Genomic DNA, 13310 nt, shown 5'->3' on the forward strand with positions numbered 1-13310 from the left:
ATCAGACAAACACCATAGCAAGCCAAAGACATGCCTGAGGCAAGATGTGGTCAGTATTGGAACTCTTCACCCTTTTGCTACAGTTGCAAATGGAATCAGAAGTAAGACCAAGAGAAAGTGAGGCAGGGCACCAGAATACAGTCCACCCCTTGCTTACCCCACATATTAAGAACAATTTGTCACTGAATCTTCAAAATGCTCACAGCTGCAATCATTCCCCAAAGGAACTTAATACATTGGGTTAGTGTAAAAAGTTACAATCCCTTCTGCTGCACCTGGGCCTGAGGTCATAATTGGTATTCATCATCTAACTACTTCAATGCCTATTCTGGATTTCCCTCACCATTGCCCAGCACTTCAGTTCCTCCAGATTGCTTTCTGGGTGGTGTGCCAGTATCTCCATTCTTGAGGGATCTGAGCCCTTTATTTCCTTGTCCTCGTTGGGCTGTGTTTGCTACAACTGGCTATTTACCAATATCACCTTGCATGGAAGTACCCACAGACACCCAGTGACTCCCCTGTATTCCAGACATATTCTCTTTGCCCCCATTGTGTAGCAAGAAACCCTACTGCTCAAGATAATTATATTCAATTACCCTCCTTCCCCTACCAGTACAGTAACTCCTTTCTTTGTCTGCTGGGTCACTGGCATGAGGAACCCAAAGTTTCATAGCTTCCAGTTTAATGGAACTCTTACTGTTTTCCTTAGTGGAAGCAGTACTCCCCTAGGTACCAGGGCCTCTAATCCTGTAAAGCCTAAAGACATGGGGACAGGAAACACACATCCTGTAAGTAAACCACTGTTAATGATGGTGAAAGGGACACATCCTACTTTTATCCCTTGGTGTCTAGATCTGTTTATTCTAGTTATTGGGGGACACGTCACAGCTCTTTGTCCACTTCACTTTGTTGGGCAGTGTCCCAAATCCACTGAGGTCTTTGTCTTGAGTTAGCACCTTAGTTGAGCCTTTAGTAAATAATTCCATTGTTCTAGTAGGCTGGCTGCTTCCAGGTGATGGACTATGTGGTAGAAGTAATAGATCCCTTGGTCACATGTTGATTTTTGCATACCCTTTCCTGTAAAATATGTCCCTTGGTTTTAAGTGATATTATGCGGGAATCCCATGACAGTACATTGAGCCTTCTATATGCCCATGAATGGTGGTGCTGGCAGAGACATGGCGGATAGGGAAATCAAAGCCATTTGTGAGTAAGTATCAACTAGAGTGATGTTGAGTCACTGCCTGCTCCAGGGTAGAAGGGGTCTGATGTAATCATTCTGCCATCAAATGTCTGGCTGATCTCAAGCTTTTCTTCTTTATCATGGGCTTTGTATCAGGTTGTTAACACTTTGGAAGGTTGGGTGTTCAGTAGCAGCAGCTAGATCTGCCTTGGTGAGTGGGAGTCCATACCATTGAGCTGATGCATAGCCTCTAGTCCTGCCACCATGGTGACTCCATTCTTGGCCCCACTGTGCAGGCATAGGGGTGGTAGAGGAGCGAAGCTGGCTGACACCCACAGGATGAATCATCCTTGTTGTTGAGTGTCTCCCCTGACTTGGATGCTCTCTGGTGGGCAGTAGAATATCTGTGCCTGCTTTGTACCTGCTCCAGTGGGTCCATTATATTCTTCTTCCAACTCTTGTTTTCTCTTTGATCTTTCAAACTTGTTCCTTCCAGGCCCTGACCAACCAGCCAGGCTAGTTGCCAATAATCAGGAGTCCATGCATGTTCTTCTCAAGCTACTACTTCTTTCATATAAGGTAAAAAAAAAATCAAATGTACTGCTCCCAGCTCTGTCCATTGGAAGGACTGTCCCTCACAACTGACATTTAGAGCCATCCCCCAAGTAGGACTACAGTGTAGCAACAGCCCATTTTAAGTTTGTACTAATGTATTGTGATGACCCAGCTGTGAACTAGGCCCAGGCTTTTTCCTCCTCTGTCAGCTGGCTTTAGGAATACTTCCCATCCCTTCAGCAAGATGTTAGGTGTGAATTGAGGGTTAGGCATTGGTACAGCAGAAGTAAGTGGTGTGAGAGTCAGAAGTCCTGTTCGTGTAGCTTTTTGTATCCTCTGACTTTGCTTGGTCCTGATTTTGTACCATCTCTATAGTACGATGGATGGCTGCTGCATATGTCTGACCTTATAGTTTGGTAGATCTGAAAATACCAGTTCAAGATGGGTTGCAACATTCACACAGCCATTTGGTCAGGCATTTAGTTTCTACTAGGGCTTAGTAGCAGCCAGAGACTGCTTTGCAAAAAGCATGTAGTTTCTGCCATAGAAGACAGGAGTCTTGCTCCAAAATCTGAAGTCTCTCTACTGTAGCTTATGAATTGTCATTTTCCAGGGATCCCACACCTGTATTCACTGTGGATCCATGTATTCATCATGGATACCCCATGTGCCATTGAATCTGTTGGGCTATGTAGTCTGGAGGGTAGAGCAGCTTGCAGCACAGACTGAATCTGCTGCTGAGCCTTCTTTCTACTTTGGGCTCCATCAGAAATGTCAGCCTTTCAAATTGTCCAACAACTAAATCAGAGTGGTAGTCCTACAAGCAGTATATGCTGCCACCAAAATTCAAAATGGGTCACTAAACACTGTGTTTTCTTTCGTGGTAGGGGATGCAAGATGCAATTGTCCTTTTTTTTTTGAAATGGGATATCCTGACATGCCCTGGGTTATTGAACTCCTAAATACTTTATTAAATATGATAAAGCAAGTATAGTAGGATGTTAGTTTTATAATAGAATCTAGATGTTGGATAGTCAGAAGTTTGCTGTAAAATTATTTCAGGTTTTCTATATGTTTGAAAATTTTCCTAATGAAACTTTGGAAAAACATTTTTTACTTATCATAAAAAATTTATTGATGTGTCAGTCCCCTGAATCTTTATAAAAGGGTTTATCTCCTACCCTGTGGTATGCATGTTTCTAATTAGGACATCCAGAGTACTTGACACTACCAGCTCACCTGTCCAATTAGTATGACCTCATTAAGAAAGTGAATTAGTTGTTGTATGGAATCTCAAGATGATCAAAGTTATTCTGGACTATATTGTAACAGAGAAGAGGAAGGTTAACATGTAACCCTATGACAAGACCGTAAATGTGTACTGCTATTCTTTCCATATGAGTGTGAGCTGCTTGTGATCAAACTTTTGCATGTTTGGTATTTTAAGCATTTGTAATTTGTTTAAGAGAATTTGGTTTATTAGAATAAATGCCAGGCTTATGATTCAAATTTTAAATATAGAATTGAATAATTGGTTTAGATAAGATTTTTAAGTTAAAAATTTAATTTATGACATTTACATGACTTAAGTACTTTGGAAGGGTTATTGAGTAAAAAATTATACTTAAAAGTGAAATTTGATATATCAAATTTACAGTTAAGAATATTATAAGGTATTTAATTAAGTCTGTAAATGGGACCAAATACTAATCTAAGGATTTTAAAAATGTTTGCTGAAATGTGTTAGGCTTATAAGTTTTGTGTAGTAAACGTAAAAGCTCAAGGAAGTTTTATTTTTGTAGACATAGTGAATTGAATATTAATTTTTAAACCAAAGTAAACTACAAAATAGTATTATCTGTCCACAAAAGTTAAACCCTCAAGTGCATAAAAAGCTCATATTTAACAATTTAACAATTTAATGAATTTAACAATTCATCCTTTGGGTAGAAAATTCTAGTATATGAGATACCCACCTATTAATAGGCTGTTTTTCAGACATATTGAAATTGTGAAGATATCTGCATAGGTTCAATTAAAAGAGCCAAATTGGCTTTTAGACATCACCTGATTATTCTCTCCTGGTCTTTTGATTTCTTGACAATTTCCTGGATGATGATGTCCTTCCCAAGTAACAAGTAGCCATGATGAATATGTCAACTTTTGTAAGTTAGCCTTTATAACACTCATGGGCAAAACATTACACCTCTTGTTTTCTCTCTCCTCAGAAGCAGCTGAACAGACTGAGTTTAAAGTTTATCTGAATAAGGAACAAAGCCTGGAGAGCTTTAGGCTGAAGGGATGTGTTCAAAACCTTGGGAACTAGTGAAGATGAGGGATTACAATAAAAGTCTGTATGTAACCTTAACTACAGTGTTAACTAAGAAAATCATTATAGCAGCATAGGTTGGTGTGTTTATAGCTACTTTTCTTTAACAAAAGATTAGAAAAGAAAGGAGAAAGGGAAGTGGATGAGACATTCCTGTGATCATGCAGCCTAAAACAGTAGACTTCAAAGCTTCCGAAGTAACCATTCTTTTAATCCACTGCTTAATTCCCCCTAAGTACCAACTGGCAAGGTAGGTCAGAACAGCTTAAATATTTGTTAGGCTTCCTGGTAGGAAACTTTAAATAGATGCAATGATCATTGACATAAATGGAGGTAAAGATTTTATTTTTCCTATTATTTTTAGTTAAAAAAATCTTTATTTTGAAGAGTTAACAAAAATTCTTAAGAATACTTATCATTTGTTACTTGGTTTCACGGGTTTCACAAATTTCATGTATTTATTTATTTACTCATTTTTTTCGTTCAGCTAATATTTGCAGGCCCCATTGTGTGCAGGATTCTGCCTAGAGTTTCAGGGGCAGAATGAGGTTAGTGGTCCTAAAAGCTATTAGAAGCGGCTGGTATTCAGTTGGCCTATCCCTTGTTCAGCTCCTGTCAGCTACAGCCTTGGTCTACTTACTTACTTCCTTAGCCCTTCTTACAGAGGACAGGGAGGATTTAGGAGCTTAGTCTTGCTGACTTGGTATGAGACGTGAGGCTGGCCCCACAGGATTATTTTGCCCCCATTACATGGACTGAGCTATGCAATAAGCATGGGTTTCTCTTCCTGTTGGAGTCCTTCACTGACCTGAGCCCCTAGCTAGGGACTGTTGCTCTGCTCAGTGCTTTCCAGCATCTTCCCCAAGGGTCTCACCTCACTTACTTTAGCCCCAGATAGTAGATGGAAGGGGTCTAGGAGAGAGGGAAGATGAGGGCATACTTTCTGGAATTATGATGCATCCCAGCCCGACTTTAGACAAGCCTGCTGCCTGATGGGTCTGTTGCTTCAGCCCACACTCATTGAGCACTCTGTGGCTACTATTTTTTGTGAGGGTCTCAGATGGCTCTATCCTATTCTATCCTATCCTACCCGACTCTTCCTATTCTACTGTACACCACCTATCCTATGCTATCTTACCTTATCTTGTGGAACTGAATATATAAGCCAGTATAAAAAGCCAAAATACATATGAGAAAATAGTCAAACATACTAGTAATCAAGTAAATGTAAATTATAACAAAATACCGCTTTCAAGCTATCAGATTAGCAAAGATATGAAATAATGCCTAATAACAAGAGAGTCAAATGTAAGCTGCTAACATGTGCTGGCATGATATTTCTGAAGAGCAATTTGGGAGTACATTGCCTTAAAATATGCATACCCTTGACACAACAATGTCCTTCTGGGAATTTATTCTAAGAAGTAATCAAGTATTATAAAAAGGGCATTCACTATAATCGTGTTTATAACATGAAGAAATGTAAGCAACATAAATGTCTAAAAATAAGAGCTTAATGAAATAAATGATAATGTAGTCCTTATAAAGGCTACTGTAGCGTAGTTAATGATATGTATAGGTGTTATGATATATTTTAAGGAAAAAAGTTTCAAAACATTTTGTATCATATCATACCAGTTTAGTTCTATATGCATGATATATGAGTGGACTAAACACCAGAGGGATATACGCCAAAATATTAATAATGGCTACATAGTACATTTAATCCTTCTCTTTAGTTATTTTTTTAAGATTAATTAATTAATTAGGCTGCGCCGGGTCATAGTTGCAACACACAGGATTTTTTTAGTTGCGGCATATGGGCTCTTGGTTGTGGCATGCGGGATCTAGTTCCCTGACCAGGGATCAAACCCAGGTCCCCTGCATTGGGAACATGGAGTCTTAACCACTGGACCACCAAGGAAGTCCCTCTTTAGTTATTTTTATACTGTAAATTTTCCCTACCCCTTTGTAAATAAAAATATCTATATTAAAAATCATTATAAATAGATTAAAAAGAAATTATCCTAGTGATTACCCATGTGATTTAAGACAGAAATTTTGAAATGTTTTGGTCCCAGGACCCCTTTATACACTCTTAAAAATTATTGAGACATCTAAAGAACTTATACTTATATGGATTTTATATATTTGTATTTACTAAATTAGAAATTTAAACTAAGAAATTTGTAAAATATCTGTGTATTAATTTATTTAAAATAACAATAATAAACTCATTGAATGCTAACATATATATTTTTATGAAAAATTAGTATATTTTTTCCAAAACAAAAACATATAGTGAGAAGAGCTGCATTGTTCTACATTTTTGGAAAAATCTTTATTGTCTGTTTTCACAGAAGATAGCTGGATATTCCCATCTACTTTTGCATTTAATCTATCGTGGTATTACATGCCACATAACCTCTGGAAAACTCCACTGTACACTCATGAAAGAATGAGAGTAAAAAGGCAAATCATGTATTTATTACCATTATGAAAATAATATTTGTGTAAAAATCATTTTTACCTTGTGAACCCTCTAAGAGGGTTTCAGAACCTTCTGGTATCCCCCAGACCATACTTTAAGAATGGCTGATTTAACGTATTGCAACTAGGTGGTATGAAGAGATTAATCATAACAAAAAGGTAATAATTTTGAGTACATATTGTATGTCAGGAACTATGTTGAGAGTTTTAGTATATGATTTTGTTTAATCCTTACTACAACTAAATATGAGAGCTAAATTGCCATCGATACTTCCATGTCGTAGGCTAAGAAGCTGAGGCAAAAAGAGGTCAAGCAACTTGATTATACTCTCCAAGGCATTTGTCTCTAGGGCTGGCCCTCTTGACCACTACTTACAGATGGTGCCTCTACGTTCTCATCTCATACCATCCTACAGAAAGATGGCCCACGTGCTGGATAACTGTAATGCTACCTCACCACTGGGCTCTACCATATCTGTATGGGCATGTAGGTGTGCTTATTTATCTAAAGAACCCAATCTTATGGGCTTCCCTGGTGGCGCAGTGGTTGAGAGTCCGCTTGCCGATGCAGGGGACGCGGGTTCGTGTCCCGGTCTGGGAAGATCCCACATGCCGCGGAGCGGCTGGGCCCGTAAGCCATGGCCACTGAGCCTGCATGTCCGGAGCCTGTGCTCCACAACGGGAGAGGCCACAGTAGTGAGAGGCCCGCGTACTGCAAAAAAAAAAAGAACCCAATCTTACATTCCATGGAATATGAGAAGGCAAGATTCAGAGGATGTTGGAAAACATTCTTTTAGGGTTTAGTGTATTACGTCACCCTTCAGATCGTAGGGTCAACCTCAGATGGAAGCACAGCAGTCTCTCTCCCCTTGGCCTCTCTGCTTTCTCCCTAGGATCCTGTTTGTAGGGATCCTGGCCCTGCTCTTTGTATCAGGCTAAGCCGATGAGAGCTGTTTGCCCTGGAGTATTCATGCTGGAGGGCAGAAGTGAGCTATTGAGATTATCAGAGTTGAGCACTCCTGAGAGACGCAAACCTCTCTCCTGCTAATATTGAGCCACTTTCCTAGCAACTGCAATGCATCAAGCCTAATGTATTCTGGAAGCAAAATTTACTTTTAAGGTAACAAAGTTCAAAAGATAATTTATTTTAATGTTTGAAATGAGTTTTTCAAGCAATAATTTTATCTGTCATTTGTATTTCCAAGAAACTTACTTTTAGACCATCTTTTAAAAATATGCAGTTATTGCTTGTTTTTATGACCGTGAGTATATGGAAGGGGTGGAGATACATCTGCAAAAACTTTTCTGTGTGGATAGTAAAACATTGGTTTAGACCTCTCTCTTCTCCTCCTCCACCTCTAGTTTTAGTCACCTTGAAATAGCCTTCTAGTTTTAGTCACCTTGAAATAGTCTATTAACAAGTAATTCTCTGCTCCCTTCTAAAGCCGGTATTAGGCTACAATGTATCAGGTTTTCTGTTAGGATATTAACTTTTGGACTTTAGGAAGCATACTTCTATCCTTTTCTATCTCTCTTGCCCACAAATACGCACTTTACGGGGACAAGGAGAATGTTTTATTCATTTCTGTAATGCTCACGCCTAGCAGTGCCTGGCACGTAGTACTATATTCAATAAAAACATGTTGAATTGGCCCTAATAGAGATAGTTCTTTCAATTCCTTTTTCCCCCTTCTTTTCTTTCTTCCTTCTTTCCTTCCTTTCCTCATACAATAAACACTCATTGAATTGTCTTATGAGCCAGACAACATGCTAGAGAACTACCAAGTTACATAGTTTTTCATGCCTGACTTCAAGAGGCCCACAGTGACCAAAACTGTGCAATTGAAAAGGTAGGTACTGTTCCTACCTTTTGGGTTTTCAAAGTAATTTGGGAAGATTAGATCAAGATAGTATCCTAAGCGTACACCTTTCTTGCGGCCAAAAATGCCAAAAAATGACAGAAGCAATATTTGAGAGTGAAAAGTCAGTAACCATGCTATAAGAAGAGTGCTAATAGCAAACCAGAAATCTTGAGGAATTCCTATTAAAACAAATAAACCCACAAACAAAAAACCAAACCAATTACATAAGATCAGGTCATAGGAGATATTTGGCAGAAAATATGGCCCAAAACATGCACAAAAGAGTACTTATCCCAGGTAGGAAAATGCTGGGGAAAGCCAAGCTCAGAGTCAGTTGTTAAGGAGAAGGGAAGGTCCCCAGGCACACCTCAGGGTGTGTAATTGGCAGCCCCTGCTGCTGCTGCACAGCAGTCCCTCCCCCTTCTCTCTCCCACCTGTGCAGATTGTGGGCAGGAGCTGAGCCTGGCCATAGGCTAAAGTGAGAGGGCTCTGGAGCCAGAAGGGGCAGGATATTGCCCCAAGCAGTTACTCCTCTTTCCCCAGGAAGACTGGGGAAAACAGGATACCAGTAGACCCTATCTTTCCCCCATAATCACTGAGGCTGGGTTAGAGTAAACACAGCAAGCAGGTGTACAGGGATTTTCAAAAAGATCAGCCCCCATTCTTGGAGTAATAGAACGAACAGAAGAAGAACTTAAAATAAGTAAAATTAATATCAGAGAATTCCAAGAGATTATTGCATCCATAAAAAATAAACAGCTAGAGATTTTGGAGATTAAATATTTGTCACAAAAAACTAAAATCCTCAATATATGAAGAGTTAATATAAATCAATAAAAACCCAATAATACGATAGGAAAATGGGCAAGAATAAGAGGATATAAATGGTTCTTAAATATTTGACAGTACACTCCACCCCACTCATGGTAAGAAAAATGGAAACTAAAAATACAATTAGATAACATTTTTGTCTGTAAAATAGTAAAGTTTGAATGCTTTGCTAACACACTGATTTGGTGAAAGTGTGAGAAGATAAATCCCCCTACATTGCTGGTGAGAGTAATATCAGTCCAGTCTGTATGAAGAACAGTTAAGACAGTTAGGCAATACATGTCAAGTTATAAAATGCCCTTGACTCCAGGAAGTTGGCTTACAGATATGCATATATAAAATGAAATTCTACTTGTATGTATGTAAAGATATCAATTGCAGATTTTTTTTTGATTAGCACAATATTGGAAACAATCAAAATATCTACCAGTAGGAAACTGGTTAAATGAATTATAGCAATCCATACAAGGAAAAACCATGTATTTAAAAGAGAGTATGATTCTACATTTGGGAATTTATCCTACAAATATTCTTGCATATAAGTGATGTACTTGCACAGATAAGACTTGCAAAGTGAATGAAGTAATATATGAAAGAGGCTATTTATTGAAACATTTCTTGTGATTGCCAAGAGTTAGAATTAAACCAAATGTCCATTAATAGACTGATTAAGTATGGTACATGCAAATGATGAAGTACCATTCCATTGTAAAAATTAATGTAGAAACTCTATGGGTAAGATACTGAAAGTTCTCTTCAGATAAATTGTTAAGTGAAAAGGCAAGTATATGTTATGCTATCTTTTGTGAATAAGGAGGAGAAAAATATATGCATTTGTATTGTACTTATACAGAAAAACTCTGGAACATTGCAAGAAAATAGAAATAGGGGTTCCTGGTTTGGTGCTGGAAACTGGGCAAAAGGGGAATAAGAGCTAGAGAGTTTACACTGTATATCTTAGTTTTAAAAAAGGAGTAATATTAGTATATCACTTCTTCAATGAATATATTATCTCTTTAATTTTTTAAAAAAAGAAAATCAAGAAAAATTAGTGGAAAAATGAAATGGCTCCATATGTATTTATATTAAAAGATATAAAAAATATATTGCTAAGTAAAACAAAAGCAAACTAAATAAACATAACACAAAAGCAGAATAGCGTATGGAGTATGATACTATTGTGTTTTAAAAAAAAAAGCCTGACTCCAAGGCTGCATACACACAAACTGTCTCTGGGAGGATACACAAGAAATTAGGACCAGCTGTTGTCTCTTGGGGAGTGAAATGGAAGGCTAGCAGACAGGGATGTAAGAGAGATTTATATTTGATGGTAACCCTTTTTGTACTTTCTGATTTTTTTTTCCTATGTGTGTGTATCACCAATTAAAAAAATAAAATACTTTTTTAAAATTGATATTACAATCAAAAACTCAATAGATGAGATGAGTAGCATCAGGAAAGTATGTTAAGGGATCTCATTTCTGATTGAATCTTCCCACTGATAGAAAATATACCTTCAATATATGTGTTGGAAATCTAAGGGTAACAACTGGAAAAATTGAAATGGAATGCATAACCTTCAAGCCATATAGAAAATCAATAGAACGATTCTTTCTATTCCCAAATTAGTACAATAATTCTAGTCTACCCTTAATCAACAGAACAAAAGGAGAATATGATGAAAAATACAATCAGTGACAAAGTAAACAGAAAATATAAGTTATGATGGCAAGAAGAAATTCTAGTATATAAATAATCACAATAAATGTATTTCTACTGCTAAAAGACTCTCAGCTTGGGTTAAAAAAAAAACCCCAACTATATTTTATTTATAAGAGATATCCAAAACAAATTACTTAGGTAAATTTAAAATCAAGGGCAAGAAATACATACCAGGTTAATGCTAACTAAAATAAAGTTTAAGTATTATTAAATTAACATAAGACAAAATAGAGCCCAAGAAAAAAGCATCAAAAAGGATAAAGAAGGGTATTTCACATTGAGGAATGGAAAACTCAACAATATACAACAGGCATGAACATTATGTATCTAACAACATAGCTTTGAAGTATATAAATCAAAAACAGTTAAAAGTACAAAGGAAAATGGTCAAGCTGCAATCACAGTGGGAGACAATTCCCTGGAAAATAACAGAACAATTAGACAAAAACAAGAAAGGAGGTAGAGTTGTAAATAACATTATTAACATGTTTAATATTTAACTTTACATCCAAAAAACAGTGAATATACTGTCTTGTCAAACACATATAGCACAGAAAATTAACCATGTATTATTAGTCTGTAAAGATCTCAGCTAATTGCAGAAAGCTGAAATCAGACAGACCATATTCCCTGAGCACAAAGCAATGAAGTGAGAAACTATTAAGAATAGGAAAAAAAATAGCACAACTAACCACTTAGAACATACAAACTATTCTTCAAAGTCAATTTAAAAAGTAGCAAAAAAATCTGACATTTCACTGGGATTGCAGGGCTGACTTTACTGGACTGGTACACTGTGAAGCCAAGGGGGTGGAAGCTTGTTGGAGACAGCTGTGGTTTCAGGGAGTATTAGCAAACTTAAACCTTCCTGTGGCCGTACGCATTTACTCCAGTAAGGCTGAGTTGTGGGTAATGTCAGAGAGTAGGGCACTGAGAACTTGGAGCAGTTGCAGCCAAACACATGTTGAAATTAAATTGTTGAAATAATGAAAATGGTTTAGAGAATAGTTACAGAGATACAAATATGTCTCTATTTACATTTGGAGGAAAAAAATTAAAATCTTAGCCTTATTCTTATATGTCCCCCTCCCCAAAGGTAGGGAGAAGCACACACCCATTTTAGGAAATAATTTGAATGAAAGAAAAGTCTCTAGGTAAATAATGACAACTTACTATGATATCTTTTCCCTGATAAGTGGCACTACCACATAACTGGAATATTCTTCAGAAATGCTAGAACAGAGACTCAGCAAAACAGTTCAACATTGCTTAATGAGAAAGCTGTAGATGAATGGCAGATCTGGATATCTGAGCAAAAAGTTCACCAGTGGCTAGCACATCTTTTGGAATCTTGGATCTGGAGGAATCCTTGTAAATAATTGTTCAGCATCATCACCATCATGCCCAGTTTTGCAGTGAGATAACCAGAATTTGGATTTTCTCTTTCCCAGACAGTAACAGTATTTCTTCTACATTTCCCATTCCTGCTTAATGTGTCCTTCCATTTTTTTTATTCTGAACCATAACAGCCTAATGAATCAAAGATCTGTTAATTAAAATACTCTTGAGAAGTTTTATTGCTTAGTGGTATAAACCTTTAAAGTAAATCAGAAAATAATGTCACTATCTCTCAGATAATGTGTACTCTATAAACCCTGGAAATCAGGAAGACTATAATTGGCACCTTTCCTGAGTTCAGCCAGTCAGGGCCAATTAAGGGGATTCACCAGCGTTAATTTTTCAAGCAGTAAAGAACCTCATGATGTGAAAATGCATATGGCAAGCTACAGCAAAGAAAGCAGCTTTTTACTCAGTCTGATACTGCCCCAGGGTTGGGACATGACACTTGTAATCTTCCTTACTTATCTGATTACAAAGATTGATAAAGAAGACAGGAACATCTTTTAACTGCAGGGAAAATTTCAGCTCTTCAAGGAAGGAGCTAGTAACGTAACAGTTGTGAATGGACATGTACAAGTTTTGTTGTTTTTATTGTTATTTAGTTTTTTCCTTCATTCCCTTCTCCCCAGGGCAACCCTGCTGCATCAGAGTGAATGGAGATGCATATAGAAGAAGGTGTTTTTCAACCTTCCATATATTTTAGTCTTGCAATGATATTAATTATAAGAAATTACCCTCTGTGATTTTATCACCTGCTGTTTTCCTATTAGATATAATGGAGGTACATATAAATATATATGGCTTAATATTAGTTAGTGACTCTTGCTGGAGATGATATCCAAAACCTGCATCTCTTTTTTCAGTTACTTCTTTGACCTCATCCTCTACCGCTGTGCTCTTTGCTCAGTCTGCTGCAGCCACATAGGCCTCCCTGGTG

This window comes from Mesoplodon mirus, assembly GCF_964341445.2.
Source record: "Mesoplodon mirus genome assembly, chromosome: 6".
NCBI classification, from domain to species: Eukaryota; Metazoa; Chordata; class Mammalia; order Artiodactyla; family Ziphiidae; genus Mesoplodon; species Mesoplodon mirus.